The 27,591-nt window shown below is 43.2% G+C and overlaps 1 long non-coding RNA gene across 1 annotated transcript; it reads left to right on the top strand.

The window, feature by feature from the left end:
• The first annotated feature begins 687 nt into the window (after window positions 1–687).
• On the top strand, window positions 688–25,619 carry LOC126203734 (uncharacterized). Its single transcript, XR_007540361.1, has 3 exons — window positions 688–827; window positions 15,019–15,174; window positions 25,214–25,619. It is a non-coding gene; the product is annotated as an uncharacterized LOC126203734 (long non-coding RNA).
• Window positions 25,620–27,591: the final 1,972 nt, after the last annotated feature.

The raw sequence follows: 27,591 nt of genomic DNA, 5'->3' as shown, positions 1-27,591 counted from the left end.
CCAGGTCATCATAAGCTGATTCAGGGATGTCGATGTGCAAGACCCATTAAGTGATGGAATCCGATGTCGGAAATGGTGGAAATTCCAAGAGAAAATTCCTGGAGTCAGCACTCGGTTGTGCAAAGAACCGAACATGTAACGTATGAAAGTGTAACCATTACATTCCTTTTGGACTGGAGGTATTTTTCGACGACATTGAAAAATGAGTTTCATTTCACTGAATGTCTTGAAGTTTCATATAGGATAGTTCTCAACTTCACACTCGGACTTGGATGATGTACTTCATTTGACAACTGAAACCTAGTATCTTCACTACAGTGTAACGCAGCTTAATCTCAAACATAAGCAGGACGGAATTTTTCTCACAATAATGTTATGACCTTAGAATTCGTATTCACGTTCAGCGGTATTACGCAAATATATGTATGTTCCTACTGGAGAAGAAAACTTTCGTTTCATTGTCATCTTTTTACGCCTGAATTAGGAAACGCACCTGTCAACTCAAACAACACACCGGGCGGTAATTGTGTATATATTGATGACGTCGAGTGACAAATATTTCGCCGTGAGATAATAACAAAAGCGAGACATAACAAAGAGATTACGATATCTACCTCAAGATAATGACGCAGTACGTGCCTAATTAATCTCACGCAGACGAATCACATAAGACGTCTTCAGCTTCCTTGTTCAGCTAAGCGCTGTCAAGCTGTATTCGTCAGCTAGCTCGTGAAGATCATAAGCTGCCATCATGGTGAAGCAATTCACTGGCAAGACGCACCAGACGGAAAATTCCGAGTACCTCGACGCCTTTCTCACTGCCTACGGTTAGTACTCTATCACACAATAAATAACAGCATCCATTTAAACATGTGATGTATAATTGAAAGAAGCTTGTAGTATGAACTTCTCCTATAGTCTCCTGTCCCGAGAATTTGTTTTTGAACTTATTTGAAAGACTTTCTTTTTAGCCTTGGCAGTTATATCCAGCTCTCTTCACCATTTAGGTGCGTTTCCTTTTTAGCGTGGAAAAAAATTCACAATAATTTTAGTTAAGGTTACCAGTTCTTACCAGCTACTAAAGTACTCGTCGTTAAACTGCTAAGTTATCTACTCGGTCAAGCTCTAGCGTGTAGTTGGACTCTTTTGTAGTGATGGTTTCTCAGAGGCATCATCTTATTTATTTCCTGATTTATAGTGGAGCATACATTGGGACAGTTTTCTGCAGGAAGTCAGCTCCTATGTATTCAGTTTTTGCTTTTCTCTGATTGTTCATTATCCGATTGTGAGAAACATTCACTCAAGCCAGTGTTTGGGTTTCGTTTGTAAGTGAAAGGTTTCGTTGTCTGTGTCAGACTGCGTTTTGAGGTTGCCCATTTGGCTGACAAGTCTGACGCAATAATATCCTCATCAGCTTAGAGCCTGAACTCCATAGGAATTACTCATTTTATAAGCACTGATTTACTGTCGTTGTGGTGTTGGTATGAAACTTGGTTTGTTGCAACTGTTCATGGTAATCTATCCTGTGCAAGTTCCTTCATCTACTGCTGTCTACATCCCCGTGAACCTGGTTGCTGTAGTCAAGCCATGCTGCTCGTCTACAATTTTTACCACTCCTATTTCCCCCAACACCCCCAATCCACTTACACTTCCCACCACTGCCAAAGTAACTTCCTTGAATTCACAGATGTGTCCTATTAACCTATTGCATCTTTAGTTTGGTTGCACTGTATAGCTATTTTCTCCCCATCTCTATGTATTCACCTGATGTTCACTATTGTTCTGTAACACCAATTTTAAAAGCTTCTGTTGTCCTGTTGTATCTACTGTTCATCGTCCACGTTTCACTTTCATACAACGCTACACTCCAGACAAGTACTTCCAGAAAACAGCTCCTAACTCTTAAATTCATATTCGACGTTAGCAATTTTTTAGGAACGCTTTTCCAGTTGGTATTTATATCCCCCGTTCTTCTGTCATCGTCAATTATTTTGCTGCATAAAAGCAATACTCATCTACCACTTTTAGTGTCTTATTTGCTAAACAAATTCCGTCAGTAGCACCTGATTTAATTCGACTACATTCCATTAGATTTGTTTTACTCCTGTTGATGTGGATACCTGACTGTGGATTTTGCGACCCATATCATCAACGTCGTAATTCCGACAGCACGTATTGAACCATGTGTTTTCCGACTCTTGTAGTAATAAGAATATTTTATCTAGGCTCAAGTATTCCTATACACGTAGTACATAAGCATATTTAAATGCTTCTTAAGTTTTTAATTTTTATTTACTTTTACCTGTTTTTCTTTGTGCATCATTACTGCTGCAAATGATTAAATTTTTTGTTTTATTTTACTAGTTTCAATTTGTGGCTGTATTTTTTGTAAGGAATACAGAGATTTTAAACCTTTTCTTAAACCCCAAGTCATTATATACTTTTATAAAGCCTTTTAACCTTTTGTCACGATTTATCTATCATTTTTGTTTGAAGAGGCAGGCCAATGCAATCTTCTTTATATTTAAGTATAGTATTTTCTGCTTCAGCTTTATCATAAAGTACACGTATACATTCGTTTTTTCTGTTTTCATTTAATGAGGGGTTTAGTTGTCTATGCCAACATCCAACAGCATTCGTGTTCCTGCGCTGCTGGTTAAAAACATTCCAAATTTCATTTGGTATACTAAGATTTTCGATCCAGTGATTGAACATTCACATTAAGGGAACAAAAAGAACGACTCACCACGAAGGGGAATCATCCGAATGGAAAGGGACGACAGAAATTAGTATGTACAGACAAACAAATTATTACAATTTCAGAAAAAAACTGGATGATTTATTCAACAGAAGGAGCTTCATAAATTGAGCAAGCTAATAATGCGTTGGTCCACCTCTGGTCCTTATCCAGGCAGTTATTCAGCTTGGCATTTGTTGACAGACTTGTTGGATATCCTCCTAAGAGAAAATGTACCGTAAGTTCTGTCCATTTGGTGCGTTAGCCCGTCGGAATCCCGAGCTGGCTGGAGTGTCCTGTCCATAATGCTCCAACCATTCTCCGTTGGGGAGATTTCTGGCCACCTTTCTGGCCAAGGTGGGGTTTGGCAAGCACTAAAACAAGCACTACAAACTCGCTGTGTTTGGGCGGGCAATGTTTTGCAGGAATGTAAGCCAAGGATGATTTACTATGAAGGGCAACGTAAAGTGACGTTGCATATCGTCGACCTGCTGGTATGCTGTAAGGGTGCCACACTTGACAATCGAAGAGGTTCTGCTATGAAATGAAATGGTGTCCTAGACCATCGTACCTGGTTGTTTGGCTGGTATACCACCGCTCTCGAAGGCGTGTCTACACATCTTCTCTGGTCATAGGGACTCAGTTTGAAGCGGGACTCATCACTGAAGACGGAATGGCATAACCTCGGTACGCACAATAAACAGCGTGCCATAAAAAATGTGTGGCACTCCTCTACGCGGGCCTCTCGCAAGGGACTCACTCTGTGGTTCTCTGCCGGCTGCGCATTGGCCACGCCTGGATGACCTACGGCTGTCTCCTGCACCGCAAAGACCCACCTCAGTGTCGGTGTGGCGGCTGGTTGACGGTGGCCCACATTCTGTTGCACTGTCCTACTTTGGCCGCCTGAGACGTAATATTCAGTTACCGGACTCGTTACCGTTAATTTTAGCTGACAACGCCTCATTGGCTGATTTAGTTTTACGTTTTACACGTGAGGGGGATTTTATTGTTCTATCTAAGTTTTAGCGCATGTCCTTTGACACACTGCGTTCTCTGCCATAGTGCTGTTAGGCTGGAGGTTTTAATGTGTTGCAGAGTGACTGGCTTATCCTGTTTTTACTCTCGTGATCAGACAGCCACGGTCATCTGCTCTTTTTTTTAATCCCTTCTAGCTGTTTCTTGCGTCTCTCTGTGTTTTCTTCTCCTATTTTGTCCACTGTAGTGTTTGTTGCCCTTCTGGCGTTCTTGTGGTTCTTCTTTTCTCCCGGTTTTGTGCAGCAAGTCTCGTTTGCTTTATTCTTTCCCTCATGGACTTGTTTTCTAGGAATAAGAGACCGATGACCAAACAGTTTGGTCCCTTTCTCTCTCTTCCCCCCCCCCCCCCCCCGCCCCTTAAACAAACCAACGAACCAGACAGAACGTACCTGACGCCACTGCAAACCGGATTGATGTGTACAGAGATCAAAGGTAATCGGTGCAATGGGCGCTGTGATCTCAGTCACCTTTTTGTGATCCGTCTATTGATGGTCCTTATGGTTAGTAATGCACCAGTTGCTTTCAGATAGCTGATAATGATGAATCTGGGGCTTTGATTGTCTCTTTAACAATTGCTGGAAACTTATGTTCTGTCATCCCTCTATGTCGATTTCGTCCCTGTTCAAATGTCGAGCGATTCACTGATTACTCCAACCGGCTTCTTTATAAGCCCAACAATACGTCTTCTCTTAAGTGGTGAAATCTGCGTATATTGCTCACGAGCCCATCTGCGAGGCGTACTTATTATGTATACGGAAAGAAATTCGCAAAGACTTTATACCCTGCTGCCAGTTAAATCGCACTGCAGTGTCACCTATTTATCAGTCAGCTACCAAAGCTTATAGTTTTGCGTTTACAAACAGTGGAAACTGCAGATAGGAATATCTATATGTGTGGGGAGAGAGACGAAAGCTGTCTGATGAAGTGTGCTTGAATACCAACAGGCGCAGCATCAGGAGGTTGTGGGGCAGGGAGGTGGAGAGAAAAGGAGCAAAAACGGAGAGGAGTGGGGAAAGACAGGTGGATGCATTGGCAGAGGGTGGTAAATAAACAAAGTGGGAGACGAGAATGGGGAGAACACGATATGACAGAGGGGATGGAAACTATTGGGTGGAGGTGTGGGGGCAGTATGATACCTTAGATTGAGGCCGAGATAATTACGGGAGCAGAGAAAATATTGTAAGCATAACTCCCATCTGTGCTGTTCAGAAAAGCTGGTGGTGAAGAGCAGGATCCAGATGATTTTTGGACAACATGGTTGTGAGATGAAGCAGCGATTAGTATGATTAATCAATTATTCAAAAACAGTCTTAATCGCATTTATTATTATTATACCGCCAACCAGTTTCAACACGACGTAGGGGTCATCTTCTGGGCGTTTACTGGTGGTGTTACTCCTGTCTACATAGCGGCAGTTTCCTGCCAGAAGTCGACCAATGGTGTAAACGCCCAAAAGATGACCCCTACGTCGGGCTGAAACTGGTTGGCGGTATAATAATAATAAATGCGATTAAGACTGTTTTTGAATAATTGAGGATCCAGATGGCTCGGGTAGTGAAGCAGCCATTGAAATCAAATGTATTATGTTCAGCTGTATGTTGTGTCACAGAGTGGTGTAGTTTGCTCTTGGCCACAGTTTGGCAGCAGATGTGCATCTTGGTGGACAGCTGGTTGGTAGTCATACCAATGTAAAAAGCTGTGGAATGATTGCAGCAGAGCTGGTAAATGACATGGCTGCTTTCAAAGCTGCCAAGGCCCCTGACTGGGTAGGATAAAGCTGTGACAGGGCTGGAATAGGAAGTGCTGGGTGGATGGATTGGGCAGGTTTTTCACCTGGGTCTTCCACGGGGATCTGACCCTTGTGGCAAGGATTCGGATTGGGAGTGGCATAGGGATGGACTAAAATTTTGTGGGCGATGGAACACCACTTTAGGAGGGATGGGAAATACCTTAGGTAGAATGTCCCTCATTTCAGGTCATGACTGTAGGTAATCAAAACCCTAACGAAGAATGTGGTTCAATTTTTCCAGTCTGGGATGGTACTAGGTGATGAAGGGGACACTCCTTTGTGGCTAGTTCTTGGGGTGTGGTGGGAGGATTGGGGGTATGAGGGGAAATGGCATGGGAGATCTGTTTGCAGACTAGGTCTGAGGGATAGTGCTTGTCTGTGAAGGCCTTGGTGATACCCTCAGCATACTGAGCAGGGGAGTTTTTGTCACTGCAGATAAGCCATCCCCGGATGCCCATACTGTATGGGAAGGGTTTTTTGGTGTGAAAGGGATGAGAGTTGTCAAAATGTAGGTACTGTTGGTGGTTGGTGGGTTGAATATGGACAGAGAAGACATGAAATAGAATAACACATTTAGAATCCTAAAAGACCGTCGCCATTAATTTACCGACTGAGCGTACACCTTTGAACTTTTTTTTTTCGGAGGAGAGGTGGTGTGGTGTCACTCTACAGACATCCGTTTTCCTTCGATTCAAAATGATGAACCTACGTTTCATCACCTGTAACGATGTTCGACAAAAAATTGTCACGAACAGCACTACCAACAGAGGTGTCCAGTGGAGCACAGAGGTATTCGTGGTCCGTCTAACATCTCGAATGAGAGTGTCTGTAGATTCCAGCACTCCAGAAGTCACAGCTGTGTGCGGCTGGCTGGCACGCGGGGGATCGGACAAGTATGCACGACCTTACTGCGATGATGATAGATGCCTCGCCCAACGACTCACCGTGCTTTTGTTCACTGCCAGGTCTCTGCAGACATTCTGTAAGTGCCTATGAATGTCTGCGATGCCCTGATTTTCCGCCAAAAGAAACTAAATGATAGCTCTCTGCTCGGAACGCAGTTTTGAAGGCTACATATAGCTCCGCCACCTATCGGAATGTCATAAAATTATAGGGTCTGAAGCGGAAATATTCTACGATGTCCCACAACAAATTCCGAATTTTTTCAACAGAAACTGGCCAAGATAAATATGTGTTGCATTACTCATTGAACGCCCAATGTATATGATCATTTGACTATAGGTCGTTCCAGGTGATTATTCTCAGCTCGTTTATTGTTGTTACTGTTTCAACCGTCTATAGAGTCATAGAAAAATTACTGATCTGTTCATAGTTATGCTCAACGTTGCATATATTCACGTTTATTGTCAACTGTCAATCCCTGCGCCAGTCGTCGAGTCTCTTTATTACGCTTCAGTCGTCCCGCGCAGCAACCTTCCTACAGACAACAGCATCGTGAGCGAACATCCTCGCAGAGCTTCAGACATTGTCCACTACATCATTTTTACATGCTTAAAATAGTAACACCCGCATAACGCTCCCTTGGAGTACCCCTGAAGTTACTTTTATACACGCTAAGAGAAAAGAAAGAAAGGAAAAAAGAAAAAAGACGCAGGGATCGAAAGGCAGTATGCAACTTGTTCAGAAACCAGACTGTTGTTATAAGACTTGGAAGACATGAAACAAATACAGTAAATGAGAAAGGAGTAAGGTAGGTTTGCAACCTATTTAATATTCGATCTTTACGTGGAGGAAGCAGTGACAGAAACCAAGGAGAAATTTGTAAATTGAATTAAAGTTCAAGGACAAGTTTTTTTTTTTTTTTTTTTTTTTTTTTTTTTTTTTTTTTTGGAAAAGGGTAAGTTTGCAGATGTCATTGTAATTCAGACAAAGACGACAAAAGACTTGGAAGAACAGTTCAACAGAACAGATAGTGCCATAAAAAAGTTACAAGATGGATATCAACAAAAGTGATATCTGGGCTTTCCGATCGAGGCGTTCCCGACGCTTGATTAGGTGCTACAGGCACTTCGGAACACCCAGTTTTGCACCGTCGTATTTCCGACCAGAACCCCCCACACAGCTGATTTACGCCAGCAGTTCATCAGCAGCGGTAACCTAACCTAACCTAACCTAACCTAACCCAACCCAACCCAACCCAACCCAACCCAGTCAGGTAGTGCCTTCGCTGACAGGCTTTGCTTCCGTGCAATTTCGTACGCTATTTGAATTCTACACGCTATAAGTAATGGAAATAATTACAACTAAAGGGAAGCCTCAAGGATAGTAGTCATTACCCAGCGCATAGAAAGTGTGATGAGCGTACGATAATGATGATGTGCGTAAGTTCCGAGTGGAGTAACTGAAAGGTAAATGTCCTGTGACTAGGGCCTCCCGTCGGGTAGACCGTTCGCCGGGTGCAAGTCTTTCGATTTGATGCCACTTTGGCGACTTGCGCGTCTATGGGGGTGAAATGATGATGATTAGGACAACACAACTCCCAGTCCCTGAGCGGAGAAAATCTCCGACACAGCCGGGAATCGAACCCGGGTCCTTAGGAATGACATTCTGTCGCGCTGATCACTCAGCTACCGGGGACGGAGTGCGGAGTAACTGTGGAGGCCATTTAAATATTACAAATGGCAGAATCACACCTGACCATTAACATTCTTCCCCACCTGACGAAACAGATGTCCAGATTTTAAAAAAAAAAAATGCATAGCTGCGGAAATAGAGTTCACGAATAAAAGACAGTTTTCCATATTTTTGAAGAGTAATGTCAAGATTCGAAAGATAAAATCTAGATTTCGTCGCAAATATGCCAATTATGCGAACTCCGAGACTGGATTGTGCAGAGCAAGAGTGGGAACTATTGGGACGACCCATAACTCTTGCTTTAGTTTGGAGAGTCAACTGAGCGAACACATTTTGTAATTAACTGAAGGTAACAGTTTTTAAATATTGGCAGTTGGGCTATTCCTGAAAAATAATTGTATTTGGGAGGAAGACGTACTAGGGTAGTCCGAGCAGATGTGTGAGTAGCAGTGCCCTGGTGGTGTAGTGCTTAGCGCGTTTGTCTAGTGAGGAGGAGTTCTAGGTTCGAATTGTGGTCTTGATACAGATTTTAATTCATTTCATCGGCCACTATTCATTATTATAGATAAATTTGAAACTTAATATGTCTCTCAAACGTATAAGTTCATGTGATTAACATATTAATGGCGTTAATGCATTTTTCATACTTTCTATTTTTTCAGTGCTAACTGTCTTGACAAAAGTTAATGGAAATGTATTTTGAAAGCTACGTTACAAGCATAAACAGTGACAGAATTTCACGAGATCAATGTGGGAATACCTTTCAAAAGGTAGTAATCAAGTTGTCTGGTAAAACCGTCTGCTAATAGCGCAAGATTTAACCAAGATGGTCACGGCCCAGATTCTAGGAGTGGGCGAGCGCCCACTCTGTGTGTAGGATTAAGGTTGATGCAGATAACGAGTCTCAAAGTCGAGGATGCGCTCAGCGGGCAGGTAGTCGGACCTTGCAACACTGTGGGAAACACCCTAGGAAAAAAGATGGGACGAGTTTAGAGAGAATTTTAAATTTCTGTGCATAGTATGGGGGCAAGATCCACAATGTCGCACGGGGGCTGGTTTGGCCTTTAATTTTTACTGCATGCTGACACACATACATACAGGACACTGTTTTTCAACATAGTCACCTGGTCTCTGAGATCAACTGTCGGAGCGTTCCACCAGTCATTCAGTTCCTCGATGATAAAAATCCGCATTTTGTTCTCACCACTCTAGAACCGATTTGTGAAGTCCTCATCATTAGAAAACGCTTTTTTGTGTGTGTGAAATGGGACTTAACTGCTAAGGTCATCAGTCCCTAAGCTTACACACTACTTAACCTAAATTATCCTAAGGACAAACACACACACCCATGCCCGAGGGAGGACTCGAACCTCCGCCGGGATCAGCCGCAAAAACGCTTTTTTCCCTAGTTGTTTTTTCACCTTGCCGAAAAGATGGAAATTGCACGTTGCAAGTTCTGGACTTCCCGATCAGACTCACCGACGTCTGTGTGACCTTGGTAAAATTGTCGACTGGGTTTTAATATGGTTGCATCCGACATTGCATTTGTCCATGCACCGACAGAATTTCGCGGTAAATCTGCGTGAAATTTAGACATTTCGCCTACAAGTATTTTCCCGCTTAGTTCACCATTAAAGTATGTTTCATGTTGCTGCGCCATTTCGCTCGCTCAGTCTGATCCATCTGTTGTCCTTAACGCAGCAGAACTGTGTCTGCAGGAAAGGCGGAAAGATCTTAGCGTGGAACAACAAGTGTAACTTACCTACTGATCTCCCTACGTATTAGTCTCAACTGCTCCCATTGATTCAGTGCCCTTGCCAGGTTTCACAGATTCTGATTTCTCACGTAATAAAGAAATAACTTTGTGGACTGAACAGATTTGCAATTTCCATGATATGGTGAGCACGCGAACCTATCAGAAATGTGCTTCGTTCTTAATGGCTGAGTACCGAAACCAGCACCAGCACGGTGTTCACATATTTGTGGCTGGTTTGCTTAAAATATTAAGCGAGTTGCATATGTTGGGTGCGTCAGTGTTTTTCGTGTAACTGACAGGGGGACCACGCCTACCCGTTATCACCGATTTCGTCACCGAGCGAGAAGGCGTAGTGGTTAGCACACTGGACTCGAAATCGGGAGGACGACGGTTGAAACCCACGGCCGGCAGTCCTAATTTAAATGAATTTTATCCATAGTGGATGCTGTCGAACTCCGTGACTGTTCCTTTATAGGGTGTAGAAAAATATCCGCTACCAGTCACAATAAAAAGCTATTTATATGTCACACGACCGGTTTCGGGCTTGCGCCCATCCTCAGGTGTTTATACATTCATGTACATGTTTATACTGTTGGAGATCACTGTATAAATACAAAAAAATTATTTGCTGGTGACTACACAGATACAAGTTGGATAATTGTAAGTGGTAAGGCAGCATTTGACGAAAATATATATACAGATATCTTCACAAAAAGCATCAAAAGCAAAGGCAAAGGCATAATACAGGAATATCGCAATTACCTCATCAAAACCTGAGAAACTTGCAACAGCCTTTACACAAAGATTTTCGACTCGTGTAGTGAAGCCCTATGTGCAGGAAAACTTAAATTGCGGCGAGGACAAATAAATCCACACTTATACGACCAGATTTTTCAAAATGAAGATGGATTGCCATCGTGCAATATTAAATTGATCTTCTCCCCCCCCCCCCCCCCCCCAAATGCATTCCGCTAGTGCGAACCTACGACTTCAGTTATTACTTTCAGGTAAGGAATTTCATCAGAAAGCAACGAAACTTCTCTTGTCTCATCGAGAGAGAAAAAGAAATCACATTCCGAGAAGACTGCAGCAGAATACGTTTCATTGTACATCACCTGCTATCTTACGCCAATACATGAGGGGAGGTTTTCTGCCAGACTGAGCATTGAGAGAGAACCTTTTATGAATGTAAACCAAGTTCATTCTTTTACAGAAACTTTAAAAAAACCACTTGATTAAAAACACGCAGCCTTTATTAAGTGTGCAAGATGCCTAAAAAATTACTGCTTCCCCTATCTTTACGATAAACATCACCCCGCCACACGCGTAGATCATCAGCTGCAAAATAATACAAGTATCTAATTTTATATATGAAGTTCTCCTGTACGGCTTACAGTCATTTCCTGGAAATTCCAAATTTTCCTTTACCTTTCCTTTTCGCACCTTTTATGAAAATGTTAATAAGTACAACACACTGAATTTTGTTTCGGTTTATTTTATAGTGTAGCTAACGTAAAAATTAAACAAGTAAAATACTGTTCCCATATACGGATACGACACCCCGACCTACGCGTTATCATTCCGTATGCCTTCCGCTGCCCCAACGACTCCCTGGAACTGACGCAAACATAAAAGGCCTATGCTCGCCCGAACCGCTCGAAAAATGCTATTTTTTTAACACTTAACCATCTGGAGTTCCCGATTTTTGTCACTCTCTTTTCTGTCCAAGCCTTACATAGACCATTAATGTGGACGTAATTCGGTGCTGACGAGTAGGCGTGGTCCTCTTGTGAGTGGATTTCTGGGCACATATCTACGTTTTATTCATCAACGTAAGTACTGTATATTTGTAGCAACTATATTTAATGCCAGAGAATGTTTATTTAATTTTCTTTCTGCATGTTTAGTAAAGGGACGGGGTGAATATGTCAATACAGTTTTATTGCTTTTGATTTGCGCAGTAGGTTTAATTTCATTCTTTCCACCTCAGAATCCCACACGGCGAATAAATTACTCTCGTATAACGCACTGGAGTTCATTCAGTGTAACATTACGAGATCACGTCACACGATCATTTACATTGTTTAAATTGAGGAATACTGTTCCTTTCACATTATAAGCCTATGCGTTCGTTGTTTAACTACCCAGATACACGACCGCATCCGGTACTCCATGCTTCGACATCTGCCAGCGGCGTCAAAGGAAATCCTCCTCGAATGTTTTAATCTCATATGGCAGACAGGAGTGTTCCCCACCTCGTGGAGGGAGGCAATCCTCATCCCTCTCCTCAAACCAGGAAAGGACCGCACATGTCCCGATAGTTATCGTAGTATCGCCTTTGACAAGCTGTGTCGGAAAGACCCTGGAACGGATGGTTAACCGGCGTCTGGTCTGGCTGTTAGAGACCAGACAGCTCCTTAGCCGCTTTCAGTGTGGATTCCGAAAATTTCGGTCCACGGTCGACAACCTGACCCTCCTAGAGGCGGCTATTCAGCAGGCTTTCCTCCGTCAGCATCACTGTATCGGTATCTTCTTTGATATCAGTAAGGCATATGATACTACTTGGAGACACTGTATTCTTGCACAACTGCATCAATGGGGCTTTCGTGGCCGCCTCCCCATTTTCATTCGGTCTTTCCTGTCTCAGCGGTTTTTTTCGGACCCGCGTTGGTAACACACTGTCTGATCGCTTTGAGCAAGAGGTGTCCCCCAGGGCAGTGTTTTAAGCGTTACCCTCTTTGCCATAGCCATCAACAGTATAACGTCTACAGTGAGGAGTCCAGTACAGTGCTTCTTGTTTGTGGACGACTTTGCTGTTTTCTGTTCCTCCTCCAGTGTTGCCACCGTGAGCCGTCAGTTGCAGCTAACAGTGCGGCGGTTAGAGGAGTGGGCTGCAAAGACGGGTTTTCGGCTTTTTGCCGATAAGTGTGTTTGTGTTCATTTTAATCGTTCTCGTCGTCTTTTTACTTTGCCTGCCTTGCATATGGGGGATAATGTCCTACATTTTAGAGACACAGTGCGGTTTCTGGGCTTAATTTTTGACTCCAGGTTGTCATGGCTGCCACACCTACGTGACTTGAAAGCCAGAACCCTGAAGGCAGGACTGATGACCACAGATGTTAAGTCCCATAGTGCTCAGAGTCAGAGCCCTGAAGGCACTGAACATCCTCAAGTGCCTCAGCCACAGGTATTGGGGAGCGGACAGGGCGCGTCTCCTTCAGTTTTATCGGGCTTTTGTGCGTACACGGCTGGACTATGGGTGCACAGTATATGGGTCAGCGAGGCCGTCTTATTTGCAGATCCCTGACGCTGTCCACCATGCTGGGATTCGACTGGCCACGGGTGCTTATCGGACCAGTCCCATACCCAGCCTCTGTGCTGAGGCTGGGGAACCGCCACTTACCATCCGGCGGCAGCTCCTGCTGGTGCGCCAGGCTTGTAAGTTTCTTGCAGCTCCCAGCTCGCCTGCTCACCATCTTGTTGCCCATCCACCTCTGGACCGCCTTTTTTCCCGCCGTCCCCGGGCTACGTTACCGTTTGGGATCCGTGTGCAACGTGTGCTAGAGTCGCTCGGCGTGGAGTCTGTACAACCCCAAATCCAGGGTTTTAACCGCCTGCCACCCTGGTTACGGAAGAGGCCCGGAGTGATTTTAGATTTAGTGCAGTACAAGAGAGATTGCACTCCTGCCACCGTTTTTAATGCAGCATTTTCTGCTATTTTATCTGAGCACCACGACTATGTAGCTGTTTTTACGGTTGGGTCAAAACAAGGGGATTCTGTTGGTTGCTCAGTTGTTTTTCCGGATCGTGTCCTCAAGGTCCGACTGCCTCAGACTTTTACTGTCTTTGATGCAGAATTGTCTGCGATCTTGCGGCCACTTGAGCAGATGAGACATTCTTCCTCTCCTAAATTTCTTGTCTGTTCCGATTCACTCAGTGCCCTTCACTCATTGCAACGTTTGTATCCGGCAGAGAAAATAGTCCAGACCATCCAGGATGCCCTCCTCCGACTACAGCGACTGGGGAAAGTTGTAGCTTTCTGCTGGGTTCCGGGGCATGTCGGCATTGCTGGGAATGAAAGGGCAGATCTCGCAGCCAAGGAGGCGTGGCTCGATCCCCCTGCACGCACTCACCTCGCTGTTGAGTTCACGAGTCATGCGTCGGTGGGAGGATGAGTGGCTGGAAGTGACTGACAATAAGCTCCGTATAGTCAAGCCCACAACGCGTGTGTGGTGTACTTCCTTTCAGCCCCATCGACGGGACGAGGTTCTCCTCACTCGGCTTCGAATAGGCCACAGCCCTATGACGCATGGCTTCCTGCTCCGGCGAGAGGACCCTCCAATGTGTGGTGCTTGCGGCGTCCAGGTCACTATGCGCCACGTTTTATTGGATTGCGTTTTATTTTCTGACCAGCGGGCTGCGGCTGACTTTCCAGCGGACCTGCCATCTCTTTTAGGCAACACTCGGACGTATGTGGTTAAAGTTTTAAAGTTCTGTGCCCTGTAAAATGTTTTTACGAAGATTTTAGGGAGAGGATTTTAATTTGCTCACTGTGTGACAACCTCGCCCATATTTTATATAAGTGGCCAGCCAATGACAATTTCCTATGGCATTCTTGTTGCTATGTTTTCCCTTTCCTTAGGTTTTAATTTCTTATGTAGCATTTTCCTTCTTTTCCTGGTTTCTTTGAGTGTGTGCTTCAGTTTTATTAGGTCTGTCCACATTCGTTCCTTTTAATGTGTGTCAGGGCGCTGATGACCTCGATGTTGAGCGCCCATAAGCCCCAACACACACACACACACACACACACACACACACACACACACACACACACACACACACACACACACGTTTGATTTTGACGTTCTGTATTGGTTTGGATTGCTTTGTATTTTAGGATAAACGTGTTTAAAATTTTGGAAATTCGTGGTAAGTTCCTATAGGACCAAACTGCTGAGGTCATCGGTCCCTAGGCTTACACACTACTTAATCTATCGTAAACTAACTTACGGTAAGGACAACACACACACACACACCCACGTACAGATATTCGTATATAATAGCTTATTTTAAGTATTTTAACAAAGCTTTTCCTGAATGTTTAAGCACGGGCACTGGTAACGTCGATGTCCAGCTCCTCAAGGCAGCACCAGCACAGCAGCAACAGCAGCAACACAACAACAACAATAAATTCAGTAAGAGAGATGGCCGGTGGACAGATGGTCAACACTCAGAGGGATTTCAGTCAAAACACGTGAAATAGTAAGTATAAGGCAAACGCCAACATACCAGTATCAACGCTTCACTTTTCAGCATAACCCGACAAAGCTATTTCACTCACCCAGACACATTATGATGACACCATATTGCAGTGCCTGTGTTATTCTGCTTACGATGCAAAATTCCTTTGGGCATGCATGCATTGCGGCGACTACAATCATTATGAAACACGTTAAATGTATTCGCAATTGCGAAGAAGGACAACCATCAGCTGTGGAATGGGAAGACGACAATGAATATCTGTACCGGGCCGGGGACTCGAACCCGGATTTCTCGCTTATCGCGAGTGATCACCTTACCATTTGGCTATCCGTGTACGACACACGGCCAGACCCAAACTTCCATATGTCGTCAGCCATGCGCCTACGACCCACACTCGTAAATCCGTTATGTATATTCCCGTACAGGTCAGACGTTGTACATGAAAGTCGATTGCCCGGTATCGGCAGATGAATACGATATTTCAGTGCCTGTGTTATTCTGGTTATGATGCCAAGTAACTTGGATATGCGTGCATATCAAAAGGAATTTGGCATCGTAATTCAGAGTAACACAGGCAGTGCAATATTGTATTTATATACCGATACTGGCTACCACAAACGTCGTATCAACTCCCCGAGTGAAGCTGAGTACTGCAGCTAGTGACTAGTAACAGCAACTCAGTATGTGCAACAAGATCTTGCTTTCACTTTAGACAGAATGTGTAATGCTTTTGATTGCGTATCCTATTCTTAAAGTAATATATATTTCAGACAAGATTTAGGATGTCTATTTAAAACTGCAAAGATTTCGTTAGAATTCTGAAAAGATGGGATTTCAAGTGGAATGACTAACGGTGTATGTAGTGGCCTTGATTCTTGCTCTACACAAAAAATATCTAGTGATCTCAAAGACACAGTTTACAGGTAAGAAGTGTTTAAAAACAGAATGGCCGTGCGGTCTAGGCGCTTCAGTCTGGAACCGCGTGACTGCTCCGGTCGCAGGTTCGAATCCTGCCTCGGGCATGGATGTGTGTGACGTCCTTAGGTTAGTTAGGTTTAAGTAGTTCTAAGTTCTAGGGGACTGATGACCACAGATGTTAAGTCCCATAGTGCTCAGAGCCATTTGAAAAACAGAAGTGCTTCGAATAACGGTCAAAGTGTTCAGTATCTTGGAAATCTCTGGAATGTGATAGTGTTTTCTTAAGTTAGACGTACTGCGGGTAGGCCACGATTAGGACAACTCTACAACTTCGCAATATGAAGCACATTGACTAGTAAAGTAATAAAGGCTACTAATAATTCAAGTGTTTATTAATTTTTAGAGCATTAATGTTCCATTGAACAAAGTATAGAAACTGAATAACGTGTAAGTGCCATGTTTAGCGTAATGATGCATAAAGTTCAATGTTGAAACGTTACGGCATTAGATACACCTAACGAACTTAGGAAACTTTTGTGAATGCAAGTCGTTCTCCGATTTCTTGAATATAGTTTATAGAAAAGTACGTGATAGCTAATTAATACAAAGTGAGTCAAACGCACTTAACTGTCAAATATTTCGACGATCGTAAAACTACCGTAAGAAGCGATTAGCGTTGTTGTTGTTGTTTTTGTTGTGGTTGTGGTCTTCAGTCCTGAGACTGGTTTGATGCAGGTCTCCATGCTACTCTATCCTGTGCAAGCTTCTTCATCTCCCAGTACTTACTGCAACCTACATCCTTCTGAATCTGCTTAGTGTATTCATCTCTTGGTCTCCCTCTACGATTTTTACCCTCCACGCTGCCCTCCAATGCTAAATTTGTGATCCCTTGATGCCTCAGAACATGTCCTACCAACCGGTCCCTTCTTCTTATCAAGTTGTGCCACAAACTACTCCTCCCCAATTCTATTCGATACCTCCTCATTAGTTATGTGATCTACCCATCTAATCTTCAGCATTCTTCTGTAGCACCACATTTCGAAAGCTTATATTCTCTTCTAGTCTAAACTATTTATCGTCCATGTTTCACTTCCATACATTGCTACGCTCCATACAAACACTTTCAGAAACGACTTCCTGACACTTAAATTTATACTCGATGTTAACAAATTTCTCTTCTTTACAAACGCTTTCCTTGCCATTGCCAGTCTACATTTTATATCCTCTCTACTTCGACCATCATCAGTTATTTTGCTTCCCAGATAGCAAAACTCCTTTACTACCTTAAGTGTCTCGTTTCCTAATCTAATTCCCTCAGCATCACCCGACTTAATTCGACTACATTCCATTATCCCCGTTTTGATTTTGTTGATGTTCATCTTATATCCTCCTTTCAAGACACTATTCATTCCGTTCAACTGCTCTTCCAAGTCCTTTGCTGTCTCGGACAGAATTACAATGTCATCGGTGAACCTCAAAGTTTTTATTTCTTCTCCATGGATTTTAATACCTACTCCGAATTTTTCTTTTCTTTCCTTTACTGCTTGGTCAATATACAGATTGAATAACATCGGGGAGAGGCTACAACCCTGTCTCACTCCCTTCCCAACCACTGCTTTTCTTTCATACCCCTAGAGTCTTACAATTGCCATCTGGTTTCTGCACAAATTGTAATTAGCCTTTCGACCCCTGTATTTTACCCCTGCCACCTTTAGAACCGATTAGCGTTACGTAATGTAAAAGATTATCGCAGTTCAGTAGAAGCATAGCATCATTAATACACTGGTGTGCAAACCCTAAGGACGAAAGTAACTTTTGCATGATTTGGCACAGCCAACTAACATAGCTCGATGGAACTAGGCACACCGTAGCTATGGGCACCACGAAAACGATTATGTTCGACAATGTTCTTGGGTGAACTACGTTTTCCCACCTCTCGCCATATGAATGTGAGTTCAGTAGCCAGCCGAAGTGGCCGTGCGGTTCTAGGCGCTGCATTCTGTAACCGCGAGACCGCTACGGTCGCAGGTTCGAATCCTGCCTCGGGCATGGATGTGTGTGATGTCCTTAGGTTAGTTAGGTTTAAGTAGTTCTAAGTTCTATGGGACTGATGACCTCAGATGTTAAGTCCCATTGTGCTCAGAGCCATTTGAACCATTTTGCGTCCAGCGTTCTGGGATGCATCCGGCCCTGACATCATTTTTATAGACGGCAGTGCACGGCCACTTCGAACAGTGCAGGTGGAGACGCTCTTGGAATGAAGATATACTCAGTGGATGGACTGAACTGCCCGTTCCACCGACTTAAATCCCATCGAGCATGTGTGGGAAGCTCGGGCGACTCGTGCATATGCACCATCGACCATCCAGCGGTTGATAACCGCGCCGGTGGAGGCATGGAACGCCTTTCCATAAGGACTCCTTATCATCCTTAAAGCCAGTATGGCAGTACGTTGCAGAGCATGAGTTGCCGTCCATGGTGATCACATATCCTGTTGAGAGTATGTCCCGCCATATCTATGTCCAGCAGTCCATCATGAATATCGTTTTTAGAATAAAAGTGTCCTATCTGTTCGTCTCATTGCGTTTTTCGTGAGTTTCAGTTATCTTCTGCATATATGGGAACAGTTGTTTCTGTGTATGGGCCAAGTCTCACGGTGCTACGATATATGGCAGTGATACATCACGCAAAACTTACTTTCATTCTGAATTTTTGTTCGTAAGTGTAATATAGCAGCTCCAAAGAAACTAGTATAGGCATGCGTATTCAAATACAGAGATACGTACACAGGCAGAATGCGGCGCTGCGGTCGGCAACGAATATATAAGACAGCAAGTGTCTGGCACAGTTGTTAAATCGGTTACTGCTGCTTCAATGGCGGGTTATCAAGATTTAAGTGAGTTTGAACGTGGTTTTATAGTCGTCACGCGAGCGATGGGACACAGGATTTCTGAGATAGCGATGAAATGCCGATTTTCCCGTATGACCATTTCACGAGTGTACCGTGAATATTAGGAATCCGGTAAGACTACAAATCTCTTACATCGCTGTGGCCGGAAAAAGATCTTGCGAGACAAAAGTGCATCTCCTCCGTAAACTGCTGCAGATTTCATTGCAACGAAACATCATCAATATGGGCTGTTGGAGCCGAAGGCACACTCGTGTGCATTGATGACTGCACGACACAAAGCTTTACGCCTCGCCTGGGCCCGTCAACACCGACATTGGATTGTTGATGATTGAATACATGTTGCGTGGTCGGACGAGTCACATTTCAAATTGGATCGAGCGGGTGGGCGTGTACGGGTATGGAGACAGTCTCATGAATCCATGAACCCTGCATGTCAGCAGGTTGAAGTTGGTGGAGGCTCTGTAATGGTGTGGGGCGTGTGCAGTTGGTGTGCTATGGGACCCCTGATACGCCTAGATGCGACTGTGACAGGTGACACGTACGTAAGCATCCTGTCTGATCACCTGCATCCCTTCGTGTCCATTGTGCATGCAGACGGACTTGATCAGTTACAGCACAATTGCTACAGAGTGGCTCCAGGATCACTCTTCTGAGTTAAAACCCTTCCACTGGCCATCAAACTCGCCAGACATGAACGTTAATCAGCATATCTGGGATGGCTTGCAGCGTACTGTTCAGAAGACATCTCATACTCGTGCGGATTTATGGACAGCCCTGCAGGATTCATGGTGTCAATTCTCTCCAGAGTACTTCAGACATTAGTCGAGTCCATGCCACGTCGGGTTGCGGCACTTCTGCGTGTCCGCGGGGGTCCTACAGGATTTTAGGCAGGTGTGCCAATTTCTTTGGCTTTTCAGTGCATAACAGAAGGCCGTTACGAACTCTTGGTTACAGAACGTCCAAGCTGTAGTCGAGCGGAGAGGCGTCGAAGATTACCCAACAGCAATAGGAGAAACAGTAACACCGTAACACGTACCAAGGTGCATCACTGAAGATGAACTCCGTGTAGGTAACGGCACGATTTGTCTTCCATTCACAATGAATGAGGAAAGCAGAATTAATGGGATTAGATTCCAAATCTCCAAGAATTCTTGAGTGTGGGCAGTAGCTCAATATTTGTGGTACTGTATGGATCATATCACACGAAACAAGGGAACATTTTATTGTTCGAGTCTTCCGCCATTTCTTCGTAGAATAATTTCACATTTAAGATTAAAAAGAAAGTAAATTGCGTTTTCTTCCGTTTTTACGAAATGGTTTTTGATTCGTCAAGCCGTCGTCAGGTACCAGGTGACTACCGTCCACAAGACACACTAGAATGTAACAGACCGACATTGAAAACTAAAGATGTTACCAACGCACAGAATCTTTTGTCATGACATTAGATATGAAACGACAAACAGAGTGCTCATCAAACGTGTTAGATATCAATTGTGTGGTACAACTGTATGGAAAAGGAACGTATACGTGGTTAAACTGCATTGTGAATAGTTGCCACTGTACGAGAGACGCATTTCAATAGAAATGTTACATGGCTAGTATCATATGGCTAAAATTGAATCGACACATTACACAGAATTGTTAATGTTGTTTATTACATTAGGAAGAGACAACTTACTTCATATGCAGTATGATGTTAACCTAAATGCAGTGTAACTATACGTAAGTGTTAAATTACGCTTTACACATTGAACAGCACCAAAAGAGTACAAAACAGACACATACAGTATTTTAAATAGTTTACGTACAGGTTAGGAACTGCATTGTGCAGTACATGGCTGCGACTTATTATTTTATTTTGACTGTCAGTTTCGGTCTCAGTCTAACCATCCCCGGATATCACACCGAATTTTTCTAGAAAAAATAAGATAAAGATATTGTGAGGCGAACCAGAACCGTTATAGATTGCTGGAGTGTAGAAAGTCTAATAAAGTACACACTTAAAAGAGCACGAACGACAGATACGCGTGAGAATACACAGAAAACCAACTTTAGCTAAACATATTGAAAAATGTGGCCAGGCTATAGACTTGTCTAACGTTCTCATTTTAGGAAAAACACAGTACAGGTGTAAAGGAAAAGTCAGAGAAGCAGTGGAGACTGCTAAAAGCCTGATTAGTTTCAGCCGCGACTGTGGCTTTTGGCTCTTCGCAAACATACATACAAACACAAACGAGGCCTGCTCACGGCAAACGCTCAAGCCACCAAAAGACTGGTGAATGCTTCCACCAGTCATGGCGTCTTTCAATAGCCAGTCATCAACATCTATGGCTATAGACGCGAGAAATGCCGCTTCTGTCCTGAAATTAACGAAAGTCCGTCAGTGCGCCACAGTGTTGAAGCCTCTCCTCGGAAGAAACTTAGGATCAAAAGACTATGCAAGAATGTCGTGGGACCAATACTCATCAACTTTCAACATGTGATACGTGACCCTAATGCTACACTGACACACACCTGTGTATCAGCGTTTCTATGCTACTCAGCGTGGGTAGAACACAGTTTACGGTCACTCGCAGAGGCGGGGGCGCAGAGACCAGTGGAACGAACAGGCCGTTCGTGTGATCGATGACGGTGAAGTTCACAAAGTGAACAGCTAGCTAGAAGCAAAGCGTAGGGCACAGCGCAAGCTGTCGTAAGTGTGCACAAATAGTCCAGGAAGCTATCTTTACCTATAAGCCGGCCGGGGTGGCAGAGCGGTTCTAGGCGCTACAGTCTGGAACCGCGCGACCGCTACGGTCGCAGGTTCGAATCCTGCCTTAGGCATGGATGTTTGTGATGTCCTTGGGTTAGTTTGATTTAAGTAGTTCTAAGTTCTAGGGTACTGATGACCTCAGATGTTAAGTCCCATAGTACTCAGAGGCATTTGAACCATTTTTTACCTATAAACGTAAACAGAGGCAACGACAAACGACGATTACTTGTCGAAGGGATTTCAATAAGTAACGCAACACGTTTCTTTTCTGAAAGCAGGTTGGTATTATTCAGGATTCCAACACACCATACTATTCTCAACTCTTTAGTTACAAAACCCTATTTTTCAACATAACCTCCGTTCAGTGCGACTGCCTTATGCCGCCTTACCGGAAGAACCTGTTTATCCGAACGGTACCACTCTACTGGTCGACGTCGGAGCCAAAGTTTTGGTGCATCAATAACCTCCACATCATTCACGTACTTCTTTCGAAGAGTGCATCGTTCGTTGGGCCACGGCGACTGAAGTCGGGAAGTGCGAAATTCGGGCCATCGGATGGATAACAAAGAACAGTCCAACGAAGTTTTGTCGGCTCCTATCAGATACACAAGCTGCGAGACTGCGTTGTCATGGAGGAAGAGAAGCTCGTTTACATTTTTGTGCTAACGAACATGCTGAAGTCATTCCTTCAATTTTCTGTGGCTAACACAGTACGCGCCAGCGTTGACCGCTGCACCATGAGGGAGGACATCAAGCAGAATCATCCCTTCAGAGTCTCAGAAGATTGTCGCCATGGCTTTACCGGCTGACGGTGCGGCTTTGAACAATTTCGCACAGGTGGTCCTCCGTTGCTCTTTATGGTCTTCTGGTAGGCGCCGAGGAACCCAGTGTGGCGCCGGCCGGTGTAGGCGAGCGGTTCAACGCGCTTCAGTCTGGAACCGCGTGACCGCTACGGTCGCAGGTTGGAATCCTGCCTCGGGCGTGGATGTGTGTGATGTCCTTAGGTTAGTTAGGTTTAAGTAGTTCTACGTTCTAGGGGACTGATGACCTCTGATGTTAAGTCCCATAGTGCTCAGAGCCATTTGAACCATTTGAACGCAGCGTGCACACGTCTTTGAGTATGCCAGCAGGTGGACGATTATCCGAGCACTACCAAGGGAGACGTCCAGTTGTGCAGCGAGGTATTTGAATGTGTTTCACCGATCAGAGCGCCGGCATGCGGCTGTTCGGAGATGCTTGCGCAGTCTTGCCCAAGCCACGCCCAAGGACTCACCGTTGTTTCGAGCACTACGAGGTCTCTGTAGTCATTCTGCAAACGGCTATGAATAACTGCGAGCTTTGGTTTTGCGCTAGAGAAACTCAGTGACAACTCTGATTGGAAAGCACCTCTGTCACAGGCGCCATTTTGAAGCCTATGTGTAGTGGCGCCATCAGTCGGAACTTCATGAAACTATGGAGGCTGAAGCGGGAATATTTCACGATGTCCCACACAAATTCCGTACTTTTTAACCGAAACTGGCCGAGAAAAAAATGTGTTGCATTACTTATTTATGCCCCTTGTATCATCAAAGGTGCAGCTCGCAGACTTCAGAGAATATTGAGAACTGGCAGACAAGTGCGGGCTGCGATATCTCCAGGTAATGTCGCATCGAGGGACGGTCCTGCGTGACTTTCCGGTGGTGCTGGCGAGCCGCCTGCAGGAGTAGGCTGCGCCTGTCGTATGAAGCCCGAATGTCTCTGACCTTTCCTCCATATCGATACTCGTGCTGGGTGGAGAATCTAAATCACTGTCGGATACTAAATTGCTTCCGCTACCCTAATAGATTGACATAGGGAATCTTCCTTCGATGTAGTTATATTACATTTCAGCCTCCAGTAATTTAATATAATTACGTTTTACAGTTGCTGACTCTGCTGCACCATCCTAAAAAACTTCCTTCGATGATACATTACTGCATCTAAATATGTTAACACTGTAAATCCTCCCTTACGTGAAGTTGTACATGAAGAGCTACAACGGACGAACCACAAAAGTAAATCCTACCAGCCTTGCTCTCAGTATTTCACTGATTATTCAAGAAGATGGCTGCTTATCTCATATCCTGTAATGCTGTCTATTTATTCCCACTTGATTTCCTCTCCATAGGTCATAGCTTCAAGCATTGCTCTTTTTGGCAGTGACATCTAATATGGCTTTTGGGATTGCTGTTACTATCACTACAATATCACTGCAATTGTTCCGAAATTATTACTTTAAGATAACGGGTGCTATCTTATTTATTTGTCCAAGTGAAATAAGTAAACACTTACTCAAGGCAGTGTAACACAATCAATCCCATGCAAGATCTTGTCGTAACTCATAAATCAATGCAGTAATCGCGCGGTCTGACCATAGGATCTCGTGTACCACAAATACTGAACATAGCTTCACTGTCGTTTCAGCTAAATCTTCTATGAAAAGTAACATTTCTCGGTGCAATATTAACTTCTGTACTATTTTGACTGAGGTACATGAAAATAACTGGTCCATTTGATCATGGGTGATACATTGTGGCATCAGTGAGACTGAGTGACTGCTTTACACGTTCACATCACAATGTATGATTTACGAGTGATATTAGACTGGTACTAATGTATGACGGTTTCACACAGGGCGTACTTTCGTTGTAACTCGGTCATCTTCGTTGATATTCGTTATAGAATCTAACTCATTTGTTATCTTTGCAGGTTAATTTTTAATGATTAAAATTGTCATTACAATACATCAGTATGGGTAAATACTGCAACACTGTCATATTGGTTTCTTAATAAGTCAAACATTAAACGTTATTGGACGTTACGCTTCTTGGTGCCAAATTTTATACGATAGTTCCTTCGAATTTTCGAAGCTGAAGGACAGAGTAACCTACTGCCAGAGCTTTCCCACACTATGAGTCCTGGTGCCTTCACTGCACGTCATTCATGCTCGCTCAGTTAGAGTAGCGAATAAAATTGTATAGGTACGACAAATGATGACCCACTATGTGCCATAAACGCCACAACTGTCTTTTCACCACATCAAGGCCTTCACCGGCTGCAGCTTAATTATTCCACAGTATCTCGGTGGATACTGTGTGTTATATCGTTCCCAAATAAAACCTTACAGTTGCAGGACCGGTGATAAGTAGTTATTTAGGTCTAAATCGCTGTATTAAAATTATTCGTATGGTTGTTTTTTGCCTTTCACAAGAACAGGGTGATTGTGTGTATAACACTTTTTTTTAGCTAAATCTTATGTATTAAATCTCTATAATTTGATTTGTAATAAATTTATCCTATAATTAATACACAACCTTGTCAATTTGTTGAAATATTTGGTTCAACGTCTTCTTTGTACTCGCTGCAAAAATATGCGAAACTTATTGTGTTGTGAGTGAATGCATTGTTTCCAGATATTTAAACCTGATTTCTTGTTCCAGACCCAAACTATCGGTGACGTCGCATAGAAGATGAATTACAATGCTGTTCAAGGATCATTGGATGTACGTGTATTTGCTCTGTTTGCTTTCCGATTATCATACGGACAGCATTGTTTCTACTAGGAGTTTAATATATCAAATAATGAACTAACTTCAGATTTTCTGTCTTTCACAGTCGATGTTTCAGAAGTATAATAAAATCTTCAAGGCGTTGGTGTAAAATACATGACTACGTGACAGAAAGGATAACACTAGCTACATCAGATCAGCGAACGATGATTACAATGAGCTGTCTTGTCCAAGATAATAATGTATCTGTTTGTAATGATTTTGTAGCGTCTTGCTTTGTAGAGAGTTAGTTAGCTAGTTTCATGTTGCATGGACCATTTACATGATAAATAGTAACGAGGTGGAATGATTAATTTTGCATTCAAATAATAAATTAATTTGTAAATATGGCTACTTGTTTGAAAATTTTTTGAGTATATGGATATGCGTTAGTAAGTCATACCCACCGTAACACACTACAATCATAGATATTCTTCCTCAAAGTAATAAAAGATGTCAATGATAAACTTTTTCAGTTTGTCTTCAAATCTTACTTTGCTGTCTGTCAGACATTTTATAGTACTGGGTAAGTATCAAAAATTTTGGTTGCAGCTTTGTGGGCCCCATTTCGTGCTAAAGACAACCTTAATGTAGAATAATAAGTGCCGTTTTTTCTTATTGCATTGTAATTATGCACATCGTTATATGTTTTACACTGCAGTGGATTATTTACAACAAACTTCATGATACTGTGAAAGAGTCATAATGGCTAACTGATTGAAGAAGTGCCTACTGGGTGATCGTGGATGAGCACCACATATTGCTCTTATAGCACGTTTGTGAGCAATGGAGACTTTACTTCTTAAAGATGTTACCCCACAACATTATTTCGTACGAGATTATTGATTGAAAATATGCGAAATAGGTCAACTTGCTAATTTGTCTCTCTCCCAGATTTTCAATGATTCTAGGTACAAACGTTGCTGCACTAAAAGTTCCAAAATGTGTTATTTTTCAGTTTAAATTCTCATAACAATGTTGTTGTTGTGGTCTTCAGTCCTGAGACTGGTTTGATGCAGCTCTCCATGTTACTCTATCCTGTGCAAGCTTCTTCATCTCCCAGTACTTACTGCAACCTATATCCTTCTGAATTCATCTCTTGGTCTCCCTCAACGATTTTGACCCTCCACGCTGCCCTCCAATACTAAATTGGTAATCCCTCGATGTCTCAGAACATGCCTGTCAACCGATCCCTTCTTCTTGTTAAGTTGTGCCACAAACTCCTCTTCTCCCCAATTCTATTCAATACCTCCTCATTAGTTATGTGATCTACCCATCTAATCTTCAGCATTATTCTGTAGCACCACATTTCGAAATCTTCTATTCTCTTCTTGTCTAAACTATTTATCGTCCATGTTTCACTTCCATACATGGCTACACTCCATACAAATACTTTCAGAAACCACTTCCTGACACTTAAATCTATACTCGATGTTAACAAATTTCTCTTCTTTACAAACGCTTTCCTTGCCATTGCCAGTCTACATTTTATATCCTCTCTACTTCGGCCATCATCAGTTATTTTGCTCCCCAAATAGCAAAACTCCTTTACTGCTTTGTCTCATTTTCTTATCTAATTCCCTCAGCATCACCAGACTTAATTCGACTACATTGCATTATCCTCGATTTGCTTTTGTTGATGTTCATATTATACCGTCCTTTCAAGACACTATCCATTCCGTTCAACTGCTTTTCCAAGTCCTTTGCTGTCTCTGACAGAATTACAATGTCATCGGCGAACCTTTTTTCTTCTCCATGGATTGTAATACCTACTCCGAATTTTTCTTTTGTTTTCTTTACTGCTTGCCCAATATAGAGATTGAATAACGTCGGGGAGAGGCTACAACCCTGTCTCATTCCCTTCCCAACCACTGCTTCCCTATCATTCCCATCGACTCTTATAACTGCCATCTGGTTTCTGTACAAATTGTAAATAGCCTTTCGCTCCCTGTATTTTACCCCTGCTACCTTTAGAATTTGAAAGAGAGTATTCCAGTCAACATTGTCAAAAGCTTTCTCTGAGTCTACAAATGCTAGAAACGTAGGTTTGCCTTTCCTTAATCTTTCTTCTAAGATAAGTAGTGTAAGGTCAGTATTGCCTCACGTGTTCCAATATTTCTACGGAATCCAAACTGACCTTCCCCGAAGTCGGCTTCTACCAGTTTTTCCATTCGTTTTTAAAGAATTCATGTTAGTATTTTGCTCATAACAATGGAGCCTAAGAATTTTGAAATTTCCACCCTGTTTATTATTACCTCACCGTGTGTCAC

This window comes from Schistocerca nitens, chromosome 9 (assembly GCF_023898315.1).
Source record: "Schistocerca nitens isolate TAMUIC-IGC-003100 chromosome 9, iqSchNite1.1, whole genome shotgun sequence".
Taxonomy (NCBI): Eukaryota; Metazoa; Arthropoda; class Insecta; order Orthoptera; family Acrididae; genus Schistocerca; species Schistocerca nitens.
This window is presented reverse-complemented; position numbering and strand designations above follow the sequence as displayed.